This window comes from Sminthopsis crassicaudata, chromosome 1 (assembly GCF_048593235.1).
Source record: "Sminthopsis crassicaudata isolate SCR6 chromosome 1, ASM4859323v1, whole genome shotgun sequence".
Taxonomy (NCBI): domain Eukaryota; kingdom Metazoa; phylum Chordata; class Mammalia; order Dasyuromorphia; family Dasyuridae; genus Sminthopsis; species Sminthopsis crassicaudata.
In genome coordinates, this window is record NC_133617.1 from 546,806,493 (window position 1) to 546,827,227 (window position 20,735).

Genomic DNA, 20,735 nt, shown 5'->3' on the forward strand with positions numbered 1-20,735 from the left:
CTGCAACCCCTTTGGATTCGGCGCAAGGCTACAGAGTTAAATGAGGTCTAGTAGTGGTGCAGGAGTTCTCTGTAAAGGAATTTACAGACCCGAAAACCTAGATTGATAAAAGAGGTTTATTACTGGGTTTGGAAGTAAAGTTGAGGGTAGAGATAAAAGGACACCAGAGCCAGAGTTCCAGTGGGCAGAAATCCTTGACATGGCAGGTGTAAGGATGCCATGTTTGGGACCTCTGCAAAGAGTGGACTCCAGGGTTCCCCTTTTAATCTATAGGGGCTCGTGGTTGGAATCCCAGGTTAGTTCCTGGCTGTGTTTCAACCAGGGTTAGAATTTGAATAGAATTCAATTGATTTTTAGATAAGGAGGAAACTATGCTGGGGATGGGATCCCTTCCCTGAGTCAGAGTCCAAGGAGGTTTTAAGAGTTTTGAGGTTTCCTCATCAATATCATTTCCCTAATAATAACAATTTCCAAGAATCATAAACCTTTCCACTGGCCCAAACTTAGCTCAGCAGAATTGATAGGATTGATTAGATTAGGTTAGTAAACGCATTGGTGAGGCTCAGATGCTAAAGTTCTGAAATTGCACACAAGAGACAGCATTATTTCCAGCTTTATTGAGTTTGACAGAAAATTCATTCCATTGAATGTTGACTCACAAAGTCTCAGACCAAACTCCCTAAAGGGCCTGGCTCCATTGTATTAATAGCATAATAATATGTATTTAAAAATGTAGAACATAGTGTTGACTTAGAATAACATAATACATTGCATTTTTATGATTCAAAGGGATTTCATAATCATCCTGGAAGGAAGATAGGGCAATTTACAGCTTTATTCATTTTATAGTTAAAGAAAATTAGGTGCAGAGAGGCGAAGATAAGATTTAATTTGTCTTTTTGACAGAATTGTGGAAAAAATTGGCAATGAATGAATTTATTAATATAATTTAATTAGTAGAATTTCAAAATACTGTGCTGAATACTGGGGATACAAATAGAAAAGTAGGACAGTCTCTGTCTTCAAACAACTCACATTCTAATGGAGCAAACAGCAGTGAGATGGAAAAGACCTATGCATGATCCTTTGGGTTCAGGTGACAACTAAGGGGACTAACACTTCTTTTGATGTCCTTTATCTACTGAAAGTACAGGTGACAAAAGTGGGTGGAAGTTTGGGAATATAGGGGTATTTAAACAATTTCCAAATGTGTAGAATGTGTCATATTAGCAATAGGAAGACCTTAGTTCAAATCCACCCGCAGACACCTACTAACAATTCATTCTTCTGCAAGTCACTACTGCTTGCTTCACTTTCCTTAATTGTAAATGGGGACAATAAGAATCAAATGATGTATTTGCAAAATACTTAGCACTGTGTCTGGCACTTAGTAGGAATCACCATCTTCCTTATCATTATTATCATATAAATAAAGTGAAAGGGTGGAATATAAAATTGTGTTGTAGGAGACAATGGAAAGACTAGAACTGAGATCATTGTCTTAGATGGAAGCTTACATGGAAAGGATTGAGGGGAAGAGCATTTGAGACAGTTTGTTCTGGAAAAGTTACCCTTTTCTGGGAATGGCTAATTCAGACGAAGATGACTTTTTGTTTCTTAGGTCATTAAAATTTGTCTAAACAAATCTGTAATTTAGATCAGGGACAAAGGTAAAAAGGTAAATATTTGCCATCCTATTTTTCTGATGACTTTTCTAATATTCAAAGACTAAATTATTTCCGTATATTTTAGGCTTTACTGTTTTCCTTTCTTACAATTTTATTTTCTTACTATTCTTTTCTCAGGAGGTTTTTCTATAGATTTTTTTTCATATCCTTCCTTTCTTCTATAATAGTATATCATGTTTAAACTGTAAAATATGTCTAGCAAATGTCCTTCAAGGATCAGTGCATGTGTAGAATCTCATCTTCTCTACCATATGAGAAACTGCAGTAAGGAATGAAAACTAAAAGTCTGACCAAAACAACAAAGCTTTCATAAGGACAAAGCTGGGAGTGATTCATGCATGTATTTGTATTCCCAGTATCTAGTACAGAGCCTGGCACATAGGATCATAACTTTATAGCTGAAGACCAACCACAGTTACTATTTAGATAAAGAGATTAACAGATGTCAAGGAGAGAGTATGAACCCAGCTCCTCTGATTTCAGAGCCAATGTATAGCACTTCATAGCAATACATAGCACTTCCTTCATAGCAGGCCTTCATTAATATTTGCTGATCAATTGGTTGAGAGATCATTGAAGTTGTACTTATGTTCATTCTCTTATTATCAAAAGCTGATTTAACTGGTGAGGCCTTAGTCTTTTTTTTTTTTTTTTTTAATAATATTATCCCTTGTATTCATTTTTCCAAATTATCCCCCTCCTCCCTCTACTCCCTCCCCCCGATGACAGGCAATCCCATACATTTTACATGTGTTACAATATAACCTAGATACAATACATGTGTGTAAATACCATTTTCTTGTTGCACAATAAGCATTAGATTCCGTAGGTATATGTAATCTGGGCAGACAGATATTAGTGCTAACAATTTACATTCACTTCCCAGTGTTCCTTCTCTGGGTATAGCTACCTCTGTCCATCATTGATCAACTGGAAGTGAGTTGGATCTTCTTTATATTGAAGATTTCCACTTCCATCAGAATACATCCTCATACAGTATTGTTGTTGCAGTGTACAGTGATCTTCTGGTTCTGCTCATTTCACTCAGCATCAGTTGATTTAAGTCTCTCCAGGCCTCTCTGTATTCCTCCTGCTGGTCATTTCTTACAGAACAATAATATTCCATAACCTTCATATACCATAATTTACCCAACCATTCTCCAATTGATGGACATCCATTCATCTTCCAGTTTCTAGCTACAACAAATAGAGCTGCCACAAACATTTTGGCACATACAGGTCTCTTTCTGCTCTTTCTTTGGGACATAAGCCCAATAGTAGTACTGCTGGGTCAAAGGGTATGCACAGTTTGATAACTTTTTGGGCATAATTCCAGATTGCTCTCCAGAATGGCTGGATTCCTTAGTCTTTTTTTAGGAGCTTTTAGAATATCAGAAGGTGTTTTTAAAATTACTCTTGGAAGCAAAGCAGTCAACAAAATCACAATTTATCACAATTGTCAGATTCAACAAATATAATTTATGATCATAATTGATGTTTATATAGTTACAGTTTTATGAGCACTTTTTATAAATTAGTTCATTTGAGCTTTAAAACAATTCTTTGAAGTATTAGTGTCCCATTTTACAGTTGAGAAAAAATAATGCTCAGAGATGTTAAATTATTTGTCTGTGTTCACAGAACTGGTGTCAGAGGCAAGTTTCGAACTCAGATTTTCCTGATTCTGGGAAGTGGGCAGAGCACTGCTGAAGGAGGTGGCTTGTCAGTGTCTAATCAGTACTTTTGAAGAACTATTTACAGAACCTGAAATAATGAAATAATATAAAAGAAACTAAAGATTAAAAACAAACTTAAATTATTTATGTTAAGTGCTGTTGTATTGATCCATTGCAATTTTTCTCTATTCTACTTTTCCCATTCTTATTTGTTGTCATCAATCAAGAAATGTTTCCCAAACTGAAAGCCTGGGCTGCCTGCATTGTGATTGACTACTTCATTAAAAAGAAAACTAGCTATTTGATACAGATCCCCAGGTATCTAGTAACAAGCTGTGGATCTCTTCACATATCTCATTTCTTTGGAAAGAATGGTGTATTGTTTCACAACGTACCCTTTAGGAAACAGTCCACCTGTATCTACCAAGGTAGTATTACCCTTATCATCAATAAGCCCAATAAACTACTGATGCTCTGCAAAACCAATATATTAGAAATATCCTTAATATTGTGTGTAAAATGGATACTTTATACTGACAGGGATTTGCTGCCAAAGGCTTTCACTCTCAACAGCAGCAATATGTTTCTTGTTTAGTCTATGACATAATTTTTTTAAATAAAGATTTTTATTTTCAAAACATATGCACAGATAACTTGACAACATTTACCCTTGCATAGCCTTGTGTTTCAGATTTTCTCCTCCTTTCCCCCACACTCCCTCTAGATGACAAGCAATTCAATATATGTCAAAATATGTTAAAATATATTAAATTCAAAATGTGTAAACATATTTATACAATTCTCTTGCACAAGAGAAATCATATCAAAAAAAGAAAGTAAATGAGTAAGAAAACAAGATGCAAGTGAACAACAAAAAGAGTGAGAATGTTATGTTCAGTTCCCACAATCATCACAAGATCAGTGGAACTTCCATCAATCATCTCCTTGTTAGAAAGAGCCACGTTCATCAGAATTGATCGTCATATAATGTTGTTGTTGCTGTGGATAATGATCTCCTGGTTCTGCTCATTTCACTTACCATCAGTTCATTTAAGTCTTTCCAGGTTTTTCTTTCTGAAATCATCCTGCTGATTTTTTCTTATAGAACAATAATATCCCATAACATTCATATACCATAACTTATTCAGCTATTTCCCAACTGATGGGCATCCATTCAATTTCCAGTTCCTTGCCATTACAAAAGGGCTGCCAAAAACATTTTTGCACATGTGGGTCTCTTTCTGTCTAAGATCTCTTGGGATATAAGCCCAGTAGAAACACTGCTGGATCAAAGGATATGGACAGTTTGATAACTTTTTAAACATAATTCCAAATTGCTCTCCAGAATGGCTGGATCTAACTCCACCAGCAATGTATTAGTGTTTGAAGGAATTTCAATAGACTAATATTGATGTAAAAATGCTGCTCTTAGCAGAACCAGGAGATTATTATACACTTCAACAACGATACTGTATGAGGATATATTCTGATGGAAGTGGATATCTTTAACAAAGAGAAGATTTAACTCAGATCCAATTGATCAGTGATGGACAGAATCAGCTACACCCAGAAAAGGAACACTGGGAAATGAGTGTAAACTGTTTGCATTTTTGTTTTCTTCCCAGGTTATTTTTACCTTTTGAATTCAATTCTCCCTGTGCAACAAGAGAACTGTTTGGTTCTACACACATATATTGTATCTAAGATATACTATAACATATTTAACATATATAAGACTGCTTGCCATCTAGGGGAGGAGGTGGAGGGAGGGAAGGGAAAAGTCAGAGCAGAAGTGAGTGCAAACGATAATGTTGTAAAAAATTACCCAAGCATATGTTCTGTCAATAAAAAATTATTTTTAAAAAATGCTGCTCTTAGACATGAAAAAAGTTAAAATTGACACAATGATATTCCTTATCTTCCTTCTGAAAGTTGGAGAAGTTTGCCATATAAATATGAAGAGATTCCAGGTTGTATTTGACACTTATTTCAATGAAAAAAAGGTCTAAAGTAAAAATCTAGGTTCTTGATCCTTACATAGATAAACTATAAAGAAATGGGCAGGCTTCTTAGGTTTGGTCAGTTCTGGAGAAAAAAAAAAACAGTAGTTGGAAACTACTATAGCTTGATTTCCTGAAGAAAATTAGAGTTAAAAAACAAAACAAAAAAACAACTGTTCTTAGAATTCCTAAGATATCCAAGATGACTTTTGGTTTGATAAGGATCTCTCTGGTCTGATTCAGAAACAAACAAGGCTGATTGACCCAGGAGAATTTCAAGAATCTCTTTGAATTTGTTGCAAATAATTGCTAAGAGAACATCTATTTAACTTCAGGGATAAGAACTATTTCACAAAAATTGCTGGAAAAACTGAAAAATAATGTCACACCTACGGTACTAAAATAAGGTCAAAATGGGTACGTGCTTGAGGCATAAAGGCTGATAATATAAGCAAATTAGTAGAGCAAAGAGTAGTTTACCAGTCAGATCTTTGGAGAAGAAAAAAATGTATGACCAAAGAATTAGGGAACATTATGAAATGCAAAATGGAAAAGTTTGATTAAATTAAAGAATTTATGCAGAACCAAAACCAACACAACCAAGATTAGAAGGGAAGCACAAAGCTTGGAAAAAAATTTTATACCCAGCGTTTCTGATATAGGCCTCATTTCTAAAATATATGAAGAACTGTGTCAAATTTATAAGAATACAAATCATTCCCCAATTGATAAATGGGAATATGATATGAATAGACAGTTTTCAGGTGATGAAATTAAAGCCATCTCTAATCACATGAAAAAATGCTGTAAATCACTTATTGAGTAGAAAGATGCAAATTAAAACAACTCTGAAGTACCATCTCACACCTTTCAGATTGGCTACAATAATAGGAAAAGATAATGGTAAATGTTGGAAGGGATATGGGAAAACTGGGACATCAATGCATTGTTGGTGGAATTGTAAAATGAACCAACCATTCTGGAGAGCAATCTGGAACCATGTCCAAAGAGCTATAAAACTTTGACCTAGCAGTGCTATTACTGGCTCTGTATCCCAAAGAAACCCTAAAAGAGGAGAAAGTTTGTAGCAGCTCTTTTTGTGATGGCAAGGAATTGGAAAATGAGTAGATGCCCTTCAGTTGGGGAATGGCTGAATAAATTATAAGTGAAAATAATGGAATATTATTCTATGAAAAATGATGAACAAGTTGATTTTAGAAAGATCTGAAAAGATTTATACAAACTGATGCTAAGCAAAACAAGCAGAACCAGGAATACATTGTACACAGTAGCAAGATTGTGTAATAATCAACTATGAAAGCCTTTATAAGGTAACTATTCGAAGAAGTTCAGTGATCCAAAATAATCCCAATAAACATTGGATGGAAAATGCTGTCTACATCCAGAGAGAGAACTGTGGAAACTAAATGTAAATTAACACATGCTATGTTCACTTTTTTTCTCCCTTTTTCTTCTGTTCCCCCTCCCCCCCTTTCTGGTTTTTCCTTTTTGCTATGATTTTTCTCTCCCAACATGATTCATAAAGGTGTAAAAAAAAGAATGTACATGTTTAACCAGAAAAAAAAATTTTAAATAACATGGAGAAAAATAAAATTAAAATAAAAAGTGAGGAAGCATCTTGTGAAATGTCTCCATGATATATTATACAACTTTTACAGATTACTAGAATTGACCTCAAAACCAGGAAGACGGGTTCAAGTTCATTCCTGATGTGAGATCCCAGGTAAGGTACTTAATCTGTCCAGGCTCTAGGCATTTCTGTAATATCATAATTTGCAAAGAATGTGCTAACCTATAATCAATGGGGCATGTTCCTCACCCAGGAGTTCCCTGTATCCATAATATTATAAGTATTGTCCTTATTTTTGTCTTAATCTCATGCAGGTGGGAAGGGATTCTAACACAAACTTGTACAATAATAAACCAGGCCTCAGATTACCCAATGCCAGCTCCCATTATCAAACATCTGAATCCACACCCCCTAGCCTATTAGAATAGAAACAGTCCCAATAAGGATTTGGGTGGTGGTTCAGTCATTTCGAGTGACCTACTCTTCATGACCCCACTGAGGATTTTCTTGGAATGGTTTATCATCATCATCTCCAGCTCATTTTGTAGATGAGGAAACAGAATCAAATGAGGTTAAGTTACTTGCCCACAGCCACACAGTTAATATTCGAGGCTGGCAATTTGAACTGGGGTTTTCCTGACTTCAGGTTCAATAATCTATTTTTCTGCCTTGCTGAGATGTAAACTACTCTGAGCCCTGGGAGTCACAGTAGGAGCAGGACCAACTTTCCACCAGGGATGTGTATTGGGATGACTGCAGGAGGCTTGTAGCAGACATGATCTCCTAAATTTCATTGATTCTCCAGAGGCACAGTAGAGTACAGAACAAATAGCCAAATAAGGATTGAAAAAAAGGAAGGGGAAAGAGATCACCAGTCAAGGTCTGAACCCAAAGTAGATCAATCAGAGGCTGAAAAGGATGGCAGGGGATATGATAAAGAGAGCAGGACCTTATAGCAGTCAGAGCATCCAGATGTGATGTGTAAATAAAATGAAGAAATAACCAGCTAAGAGAAATCTAAGCAGTAAAACTAAAAAAGAATAGCCCCACATTGACTTTTATTGAAGCCCCAGGGAAAAATTGAACAAGAATGACTGAACAAAGTAATAGATAGAAAATGAAATGAGTTAGAAAGGTAAAATAAAAATTAGAATAAAGAGCTGCATGAAGCAAACTGAACTCAATGACTCTTGTCAGTGAACAAGAAATATTAAAAAGTCAAAGATTGAAAAAGGAGATGAGAATGTAAGATAAAAAAAATCAGACTCAGAAAACCATGACAAAAAAGAAATCCAAAAATCAAATATGGACACATTTTAAAAACCATAAAACTGACTATTAGAACTAGAGACCAAAATAAAAATTGATGAAATCCATTAATTGCTTTCTTTTTAAAAATGTTTTTATTGCTATCTTTTGTTTTTGATATTGTAATAGTTTCTTCTAATATTCTTCCAAAAACCCCGCCTGAAAGAATAATAGCATTTTAAAAATATTTTTAACATTTTTATTTAAAGTTTTGAGTTCCAATTTTCATCCTTCCTTTCCTTCTTACCTTAGAAAGTATTCAGATATAGGTTATGAATGTTCAGTTATATGAAACATTTCTATATTAGTCATTTTGTACATGAAGATTCTTAATAAAACAGTGAAAAATAATATACTTCAGTCTATTCAGCCAATATAAAATCTTTTTCTAGGTTCAGACTAGCATGTTTCATCACTAATCCTTTCAGGTTGTCTTGGATCATTGAATTGCTGAGAATAACTAAGTCATTCATTGTTCTTCAATGTGTATTGCTCTTAATGTGTACTGTGTTCTCCTGATCCAGGTTTTTCTGAAATCATCCTACTTGTCATTCCTTATAGCACAATAATATTCTATCACACTTATATACCAAAAGGGATTTAGCCATTTCCTAATTGATGGACATCCCTTTGATTTCCAATTTTTAGCCACCAAAAAAAGAACTGCTATATTTTTGTACACATATGTCCTTCCCCCCCGCCTTTTTAAAAATATATTTTTGGGATATAGACTTAAAAATGGTATCACTGGAGTAAAGGGCAAGTACAGTTTAGTTGCCCTGTTGGCATATTGTAAATTGTTCTCCATAATGATTGACCCCAGCAACAATGCATTAGTGACCTAGTTTTCCTACATCCAACATTTTTTTTTTTTTTTTTTTTTTTTTTGTCATACTAGTCACTCTGAGAAGTATGAGGTTATACCCTGGAGTTGTTTTAATTTACATTTCTCTGACCAATAATGATTTAGAGCATTTTTTTCATATGATTATGGATTGCTTTGATTTTCTAATCTGAAAACTGCCTGTTCATATTCTTTAACCACTTATCAGTTAGGAAATGACTTGTATTTTTATAAACTTGATGCAGTTCTATCAGAGAATAAGAAGTCTTTATCAGAAATATTTGTTGCAAAAGTTTTATCAGCTTTATGCTTTCCTTAAAATTTTAGTTGCATTGATTTTGTTTATACAAAAACCTTTAAATTTCATATAATTAAAATTGTTTTGTATTTTGTAATGCTCTCTATATCTTTTTTTGGTACTAAATTCTTCTCTTATCCACAAATCTGACAAAGTATTTCATGCTCTCTTAATTTGATTATGGTATCACCCTTTACATGTAAAGCACATGCTCATTTTGACTTTATCTTAGTATACCTTGTAAAGAAGTTGATCTATAGCTAGTTTCTGCCATACTGTTTTCCAGTTTTCAAGCAGTTTTTGTCAAATAATGACAAAAACTTTTTTTTTCTGTTCCAAAAGCTTGTATCTTTGGACTTATCATACATTAGATTAGACTTCTTGAACTTTTTCCATTCACAGCCACTTTTTGCCTGAGAAATTTTTATATGATCCTGGAAATATAGGCATCTAAAATAGATATACAAATCAAACATTTACTGAAAATAAATCATAATTTTGTGACTCTCACAATCTATTCCATTGATTCACCACTCTGTTTCTTAGCTAGTAACCAGATTGTTTTGATAATTACTACTTTATTATTATAAATAATAAGTTTGGGATCTGTTATGATTAGGTTATGTTCTTTCACATATTTTTCACTGATTCCTTGGATATCCTTGAACTTTTGTTCTTCCAAATGAATTTGTTATTTTTTTTCTAGTTCTAAAAAATGATTTTTTGATTGATTGATATTGCACTGAATAAGTAGATTAATTTAGATATAATTATAACTTTTATTGTCTCATTCTATTCATGAGCAATTAATATTTTTCCAATTATTTAGATCTGGCTTTATTTATGAGAAGTGTTTTGTAATTCATATAGTTCCCAGGTCTGTCTCCCAAATATTTTATATTGTCTACAGTTATTTTTAATGGGATTTCTCTATCTCTTGCTGATAAACTTTGTTCATATATATGTGTGTGTGTGTGTAAATATATATATATATATGTATATATATATGCTGGTAATTTTATGTGTTTTTATTTTGTATCCTGCAACTTTACTAAAGTTCTTAATAATTTCAAGTAGTTTTTTTTAGTTGATTTGTTAAGATTTTCTAAGCATACCATTATATCATCTGGAAAGAATGATAGTTTTGTTTCCTCAGTGCCTTGTTAATTCTTTTAATTTATTTTTCTTCTCTTATTGCTATAGTTAACATTTCTGGTGTAGTGTTAAATGATAGAGGTGATAATAGGCATCTTTGCTTCACCCCTAATTGTACTGGAAATTGTACTTCTAGTTTGTCCCCATTATAAAGCTTGCTGATGGTTTTTTGATAAATATTACTTATTATTTTTAAGGTAACTTATTTATCCATTTATTCCTATGTTTTCTATTGTTTTTATTAGGAATGGATGCTGTAGTTTGTCAAAGGCTTTTTCTGCATCTATTGAGATAATCATGATTTCTGTTGTTTTTGTTATTGATAAGTCAGTTATGCTGATAGTTTTCCTAATATTGAACCAGTCCTGCATTCCTAGTATAAATCCCAATTGATTATAGTGTATCATCTTTGTGATATATTGCTGAAATCTCTTTGCTAATATTTTATTTAAAAATTTGGATCAAGATCAATTCTGATGGATATGGCCCTCTTCAACAATGAGATGAACCAAATCAGTTCCAAGAGCAGTAATGAATTGAACCAGCTACACCCAGTGAAAGAATTCTGGGAAATGAGTATGAACCACTACATAGAATTCCCAAGCCCTCTATTTTTGTCTGCCTGCATTTTTGATTTCCTTCACAGGTTAATTGTACACTATTTCAAAGTCCGATTCTTTTTGTGCAGCAAAATAACTATATGGACATGTATACATATATTGTATTTAACTTATACGTTAATATATTTAACACGTATTGGTCAACCTGCCATCTGAGGGAGAGGATGGGGGAAGGAAGGGAAAAATTGGAACAAAAGGTTTTGCAATTGTCAATGCTGAAAAATTACCCATGCATATATCTTGTAAATAGAAGTCTATAATAAAAAAATTGTATTTTAAAAAAAATTTGGATCAATATTCATTAAGGAAATTGTTTTATAATTTTTTTCTGTTTTGGCTCTTCCTGGTTCATGTATCATGACACTATATTTGTGTCATAAAAGAAATTTGGTAGGACTCCTTCTTTTGCCTGTTTTCCCAATAGTTTATATAGTTTTGGGATTATTTGTTCTTTAAATGTTTGCTATAATTTGTTTGTAACTCCAAGGGAATTTTTTCTCTAGAAATTCATTGATGGCTTGTCCAATTTTTTTTCTAAGATTTGATTATTTAAGTATTTTATTTTGTTTCTTATGTTGATAGGGGTAATTTATACTTTTTGTAATCCATCCATTTCACTTAAATTGTCAAATTCATTGTCAAAATGGGTAAAATAGCTCTTAGCAATTATTTAAGGTCCTCTTTATCAGTAGATTTTCATTTTTGATATTAGCAATTTATTTTTTCTATTTAAAAAAAAAAATTAACCAATGGTTTATCTAGTTTGTTGGTTTTTCCCCATAAAACTAGCTTTAGTTTTATTTATTAGTTCAATGGTTTTCTTTATATTTTATTAATCTCTGCTTTAATTTTTAGGATTTCCAATTTGATGTTTAATTGAAGATTTTTAATTTATTCTTTTTATAGTTTTTTAGTTGCATATTCAATTCATTTATCTATTTTGTTGATATAAACAATTAGAGATATAAAATTTCCTCCAAGTGTCACTTTGACAGTATCCCATAAATTTTGATATTATCTCTCATTGTTGTCATTTGCTTTAATGAAATTTTCTAGTTTTTTTATGATTTGTTCTTTGACCCACTTGTTTTTTAGGAGTAGATTATTTAATTTCCAATTAATTTTTCATCTTTTTCCTTTATCTGTTATTGAATCTAATTTTATTGCATTATAATCTGAAAAGGATGCATTTACTGTTACTGTTTTTATATCCTAATATGTGTTCAATTTTGTGTAGGTGCAGAGATGGAATTATATTCCTTTGTATTTCCATACAATTTTTTATCAGAGATAGCTAACTTTTTCAGAATTTTATTCACCTCTAACTTTTTTCTTGTTTATCTTTCAATTAGGTTTATCTAGCTCTGAGAAAGGAAACTTCAAGTTCCCCTACTAATATGGTTTTATTTATTTCTTCCTGTAATTCTTTCAACTTCTTAAAAAATTTAAATGTTATATTATTTGGTGCACATATGTTTAGTATTGATATGATTGCATTGTCTATGGTACCTTTCAGTAAACTGTAGTTTTCTCCCTTATATCTTTTAATTAAGTCTAATTTTCCTTTTGCTTTATCTGAGATCATGATTGCTATCCCTGATTTCTTTGCTTTAGCTGAAGCATAAAAGATTCTTCTTCTCCAGCCCCTTATCTCTTTTTTTTCTTTTTTTTATTTATAATTTTTTTCACAGTATATATGCATGAGTAATTTTTTAAATAATATTATCCCTTGTATTCATTTTTCCAAATTATCCCCTCCCTCCGTCTACTCCCTCCCCTTGATGACAGGCAATCCCATACATTTTACATATGTTACAATATAACCTAGATACATTATATGTGTGTAAATACCATTTTCTTGTTGCACATTAAGTATTAGATTCCGAAGGTATAAGTAACCTGGGTAGATAGACAGTAATGCTAACAATTCACATTCACTTCCCAGTGTTCCTTCTCTGCGTGTAGTTATTTCTGTCCATCATTGATCAACTGGAAGTGAGTTGGATCTTTATGTTGAAGATATCCACTTCCATCAGAATACATTTTCATACAACGTTGAAGTGTACAGCGATCTTCTGGTTCTATTCATTTCACTCAGCATCAGTTGATGTAAGTCTTTCCAATCCAGCCCCTTATCTCTATCCTGTGTGTATGTCTCTGCTTCAAATGTGCTTCTTGTAAATGTATTATGAGATTCTGTTTTATAATTCATTATGCTATCTGCTTTAGTTTTATGTGTAAGTTTGTCTCATTCATATTTATAGTTATGATAACTAACAGTATATTATTTCCCTCCATGGTATTTTTCTCTTGCTTATGCCCCGCTCTCTTTTACTCTCTACTCTTTCCCTCTTTACATGTATTTTACTTCTGATCACCATCTTCCCTCATACCTTTTCTATCAGTCCCCTTTACTCCTTCTATTATTCCTGTACCTTTTTATTTCTTTATAGGTAAGATAAATTACTGTATCCAACTGAGTGTGTGTGTGTTATTCCCTCTTGAGCCAATTTTGATGAGAGTAAGGTTTAAGCTTTGCCTGCCAACTTTCCCCTATCCATCTTCCCATCCATTATAATAGTTCTTTCATGCCCCTCTTACGTGGGTTACCCTATCCAATATTCCTTTCTTTATCCCAATGCAATTTCCTTTCTCATCTTCTTACTTTTTTTTAGGGGAGGATAACATCCACTCAAAGTCACCTTATATTCACACCTTCTGTCTAAATATACTACTAATTGCTCTTATAGTAATAGTTATTGTTGTAAATATTATCTTGCCATGTAGAAATATAAAGTTTTACTTTATTGAATGTTTTATGTTTTCTCTTGTTTCTTTTCTTTTTTTTTACCTTTTAATATTTTCCTTGAGTTTTGTATTTGGAGGCCAATTTTTTTTTCCTCTCATGTCTGAAAGTAAAATTCCTGAAAGTCTGTATTTCATATAATATTGTAGGAATTCTTATTTATAAACCTTATACTTTTGCCTTCCAGTATGTCATGTTGTAAGCTTTATAGTTCTTTAATATGGAAACTCAAATCCTGTGCAATCTTGATTGTAGGCTCATGATTTTTTTTTTTTTTTTGATGCTTGCAATCTTTTCTCTTTGATCAGTGGGTTCTAGAATTTGACTTTAATGTTCCTGGGAGTTTTCATTTAGGGATCTCTTTTGGTTGTGATTAGTGTATTCTTTCAGTTTCTGTTTTGTCTTCTGATTCTGATCTAGCAGGGCAGTTTTCTTTGATAATTTCTTGAAAGATGTTTTGCAGGGTTTTTTGTTTTTTACCATGGATTTCCTATTATCTCTCCTGGATCTATTTTTGGGGTCCATTATTTTTTCAAAGAGAATTTCACATTTATCATTATTTTTGAAACATTTTAAAAATTGTATTTTATTGTATCTTGATGTGTCATAGTCATTAGTTTCTCCTTAAATCCTAATTTTTAAAGAATTATTTTCTTTAGTGAACTTTTGTATTTTCTTTCTACTTGATCAATTCTATTTTTTAGGGAATTATTTTCCTTGGTAAAATTTTGTATATCTTTTTCCATGATATTCACTTTTTTTTTCATGATTCCCATTTCTTTTTCCAATTTTTCTTCTACTTTTGTAATTTGTTTTTTAAAATCCTTTTTTAAAGCTCTTCTAGTAATTATTTTTGGGCCTGAGGCCAAATTACATTTTTCTTTGAGATTTTTCATAGTCATTTTGACATTTATTGGGCTCTTTTAAGTTTATGCCTTGGGGCTCTCTATCACTATAGTAAATTTCTGTAGTCAAGCTCCTTTTTTTTTTTCTCACCTAATTTTTTGTGACTTGGTGTTTTTAATGTGAGAGTTGGGCTCTGATCCTGCACTCCAAAACTTTTTGTGTTTGGACTCTGGCTCTTACTACTGCTGGATTTCACTGGGTTTCAAGGTTTAGCTGCTTGTTTTCTCTGAAGGGTCAAGTTCCCTATTGGTTGGTACTGGGGTATTGGAGGTGGGGCCTCCCTGCTGATCTTTCTAGTGTGGGGGGTTTAACTGCTGGCATAGGCCAGGAGTAGGGCCTAGCTGCTTGAAATGTGATGGTAATTATGATAATAAAGCTTTCTCCTGGCTAATCCTGGAGGAGGGATCCTGTTGCTGGTTATTCCCAGAAGTAGGGAAATAAAGCCTCTCTCTGCTAGTAGACCCTGAAGAAGTAATTTGTTGCTGATATGTCTGAGAGGTGGGGGCCCTGCTGTTAGGTTGCTATGGAAATAGGGTCTCTCTGCTGGTGGGTCCCAGGGTCAGGGCCTCTTTGCTGATCAGCCCTGGAAAGGGGCATTAGTACTTATGAGCAGTAGGCCTTGCTGGTGGCTTTTGCTGGGGGTAGTGTTGCTAGTGACTGCTTACTTTCCTAGAAGGCTGTTGGTCTTTGTAGGAGGACAGGGCCTCTTTGCTGGATTGCCCTAGGCTTGGAGCCTTGTTGCAGGCCATCTGCTGTGGAGATTGGTGGCTGTTGCTGCTCCTGTTCTTGCACCTCACTCCCATCACAGTGAGACAGACTTTTCCTGCCATGCTGGTAAGTTGCTCCTTATTCTTAGATCAATTCTGAGGAGATTTTCTGCTTGTTTGGAGGAGAATTTGGGAGGGTTTCAGAGGGTTCCTTTTTCACCATTTTTGGCACCAGAAATCCCAAATAGAAATTTTTTAAAGAGGAGAGACGTAATAGAAAAAAATAAAAATCTGAAAACAAGTGTTATGTACGACACTTGGGGATCTCTGACTTCTGTGAAGGAGTGTGGAAGAAGTAACACCTAATATTTCTTTTTTTCAACCATTCCTGTTCTTTTAAATTTTGCAACATTCTCTTTTGATTGGGGTGGGAGAGGGCAGCAGGTATTTTTTATGTTTACATTGTTATAGTCATTTGTATGGTATTCTTAGCTCTTTTTCTTCTCTATGATTCATTTCATGTAAATACTTCCATTCTTCTCTAGATTAATCATCCACACACACTCATCATTATCAAAAGCAGAATAATATATATTGGGACATTCTTCTAATCTATGGTATTATACTTTCTAGGAAGTTTTCCCCAATCCCTATTAATTCTCTTTGCTACTCATTTCCTGTTTATTCTGTGTATAGCACTCTTGGTAAATATTTTTTGCTTCTTATCTCCCCAGTTAGATTTAAAGTTTCTGGAGGGCAGGGACTGTCTTTTTATATCCCTAGAGCTTGGAAGTTAAGATGATGCTCCTTAATTGGGGAATGGCTAAACAAGTTGTGGTTTATGATTGTGATGAAATACGATTTTGCTATAAGACATGATGAGGTGATTGATTTTAGTAACACCTGGAAAGATTCATATGAACTTCTTCAAAAGGAAATGAGCAGAACTGGGAGAATATTGTACAAAATAATGAAATGTTGTATGATAATCAATTATGAATGACTTATCTATTCTCAGCAATACAATTCAAAATGAATCTGAAAGATTTATGGGGAAAAATGTATTCATGTCCAGAGAATGAACTGATGGAGGCTGAATGCAAATTAAAGTTTGTTTTTATATGTATGTATGTATCTATAAATTTATATCATATGTGTATATGTAAATTGTATGTCTGTTGTTTTGCAGATATAATTAATCTGCTTTTACTCTTCCTTATTTAGGTATCAATATTATATTTGTTTCATAAAAGGAGCTTGGGTTCAGGACCCTTTCATTGCTTATTATTTCAATAATACATTTAACATTGGAATTAGTTGCTCTTTAATTTTTGATAGAATTAACTTTAAATCTTTCTGGTGCTCATGCTTTTTATGGCCTGTTTACTTTCTTTTTCTAAAATAGGTCTATTTAGATATTTTAGTTTTTCTAGGCAGTTTATATTTTTGTAAATATTCTCCCATTTCACTTAAATTCTTAAATTTATTGGCATATAATTGGGAAAAGTAACTCCTTAAAATTGCTTTGATTTCATCTTTGTTAGTTTTATATTCACCTTTCTTATTTCAATACTAGTGATTTGATTTACTTCTCTCTTTTAAAAAAATTAACTAATGTTTTATCTATTTTATTAGTTTTCAAAAAAGAAACAACTAATTTAATTTGTTAATTCAATGATTTTCTTATATTCAATTTTATTAATCTCACATTTATTTTTTAGGATTTCTAACTTGGTGTTTAATTGGAAAGTTTTTATTTATTCTTTTTCTGTTTTTTTTTCTTTTTTTTTAATCCCATACATTAGTCTGTTCTTTCTCTATTTTATTGATGTAAACATTTGGAGATAAAATTTTTTTCTCTTAGTATTACTTTTGCTATATCACATAGGTTTTGATGTGTTGTCTTATCATCATTATCTTTGTAAAGTTCCCATCTACCACTGAGGGGGAGAAAAGGTATATATTTGTTTATTTCCATTCAATTGTATCCAGATATCAATAATATCTAGCTTATCTAAAATTCTATTCACTTCTTTTTTGGTTAGACTTATCTAGTTCTTAGAGTAAAAGGTTAAAGATCCCCATTATTACTTTTAAAAATTTATAGTTATTAGATGTTATAGTATTAGATGCATATAGATTTAATATTGTTACTATTTCATTGTCTATGGTATCATAATGAGATGGTACCTTTTATCACATTTAGTTTTATCTCTTTTCATTAAATTTATTTTAGCTTTAACTTTGTCTGAGATTATGATTAAGACTTAGAAAGGAATGTCTGTTGTGTGGAAGATGAATTAGACTTACTTTGCTTGGGCTTAAAAGCCAGAGAGTAGAAATTGCAAAGAGGAAAACTCAGGACTTCATGAATGAAAAAAACCATTAAAAAGGAAAACTGTCCAAAAGTGAAATGGGCTGGAGATAGTGAGTACCTTAGCAATGCTCATTTCACTTTGTATAAGTTCATATAAGTCTTTTCAGGTTTTTCTGAAAGCATTCTGTTCATTATTTTTTATTGTACAATAGCATATTGTTGCAACCATACATCACAGCTTGTTTAGCCATTTTCCAATTGAGGGGCATCCCTCAATTTCCAGTTCTTAGTCACCACAAAGCTTTGTACATACTTCTCCATTATTTTTTTAAAATGTCTTTAGGATACAGATCTAGTTGCAGTGCAGCTGTGTAATGCACAGTTTTTAGCTTTTTGAGCATAGTTCCAAACTTTTCTCCAGAAGGGTTGGATCAGTTTTCTACTTAACCAACAATGCTTTAGTGTACCAGTTATTCCACATTACCTCAAAAGTTTGTCATTTTCCTTTTCTGTTAAATTAACCAACTTAATGGGTGTGAAGTGGTACCACAGAGTTGTTTTAATTTGCAATTCTCTAATAATGATTTAGAACATTTTTTTTTACATAACTATTGATAGCTTTGATTTCTTCATCTGAAAATTATTTGTTCTTATCCCTTGACCATTTCTCAATTGAGGAATTAATTGGGGGATTTTCTATAAATTTGACTCAATTCTCTATATTTTTGAGAGATGAGGCTTATATCAGAGAAACTTAATTTTTTTTTCACAGTTATATTTGCTTTGTATTTCCTCTCCATTCTATTTCTCCCCGTTTATCCTTTTCTCCTTATCTCTCTCTTTTTTTTTTTTTCTTCCTGCTGCCTCTATCTTAGAAATGGCAACCATTAGACACAAATTGGTATAGATATGTAAAATAATTCTATACTTACCTCTGTTTATTAGTTCTGGATGCAGATAGTGTTTTTCTTCATATGTCCTTAACAGTTAATTTGGATATAAATGACTTATTTGCTCAAAGTCATTTTAAAAACAATACTGCTATTACCACATAGGATGTTCTCTTAGTTATGCTCATTTCACTGTATTATTTCAGGCAAGTCTTTGTATGTTTTTCTAAGACCACTCAGTTCATCGTTTCTTATAGAGCAGAAGTATCCCATCATAATCATATATGACAACTCCTCCAACTAGTTCCCCGATTCATGGGCATCCCTGTGATTTTCAGTTCTTTGCCACCAGGAAGAGAGCTGTTATAAATACTTTATAATATATAGGTTCTTTTTCTTTTTCTGTATATTATCTATGGTATTGCTGGATCAAAGGATATATGAAGTTTAATAATTTTGGGGCATAATTAATGATTGCTCTCCAGAATGGGTAGATCAGTTCCCAATTCAATCAACAATGAATTAGTAGTTTTTCCATATTCCATATTTTTTTCATATTCCCTCCAACATTTGTTACTTTCCCCTTCAATCATTTTAGCCAATCTGATAGGTGTTAAATACTATTTTAAGATTATTTTAATTTTTATTTCTCTACTCAATAATGATTTAGAGTATTTTTTCATATGGCTATTAAGTTTTGAGCTCTTCTATCGGAAAACTGCCTATTCATATCCTTTGATCATTTATCAATTGAGGAATGATTCCTATTCTTTTAGACCTGACAGAATTCATTATATATTTGAGAGAAGAGACCTTTATCTGAGAAACTGTCTATAAACACTTTGCCTCAAATTTCTGCTTTCCTTTTGATCTTTGCTGCATTGGTTTTATTTATATAAAAGTTTTAACATTAATTTAATTGAAGTTAGCCATTTTACACCTAACTTTGCTCTTGATCTCTTGTTTGTTCATAAGATCTTTACCTCTTCATAAGTCTGATAAGTAATATGTTCAATGTTCTTTTAATTTTCTCTTTATGTCTAGATCATATATCCATTTTGTCTTTTTCTTGATAAATGGTGTAAGATATTGGTCTATGCTCAGTTTCTGCCATATTGCTATCCTGTTTTCCCAACAATTTTTTTAAATAAATGATGAATTCTTATCCCCAGATTTTAAATTATTACACTTGCTAAATACAAAATTATTTTATTTGCTGTATAAATTGTATGTTTACTCTGTTTCATTGATTTACTTTTTTTTCCTTAACCAATAACAAATAGTTTTTAATAATTACTGCTTTATAGTGTAGTTTAAGATCTGGTACTCCTTTCTTTACATATTTTTTCATTAGTTCCTTTGATATTTTTTATTTTTTGTTCTTAATAAATTTTGTTATTTTTTCTAATTCAGTAAAAGGTTTTTTTTTTTTTTTTGGTACTTAATTGGGATGGTACTGAATCTATAAATTATATTAGGTAAAATTATCTTTTTTTTTTTTTTTTTTCCTGAAGCGATTGGAGTTGAGGCTTGCCCAGGATCATACAGCCAGGAAGAGTTAAGTGTCTGAGGTTACATTTCAACTCAGGTCCTCCTGACTTCAGGGCTGATTCTCTATCTACTGCATCACCTAGCTGCCCCTAAAATTATCATTTTTATTATGTTGGTCCTGCCTACCCATGAACAATTAATATTTCTCCAATTATTTAAAACTGATTTTATTTGTATAAAAAGTTTTAAAAAAAATTTTTTTGTTTACTCTGTTTAACTCAGTTATTTTATCTGTAAAAAGATAAATGATAGTACCCACATTCCAGGGTTATTTTAAGAATTAAATGATATTGATAAATATGGAAATATGTATAGAAGAATTCTATATGTTTAACATATATTGGATTACTTCCTCTCTGGGGTAGGATAGGAGAAGGG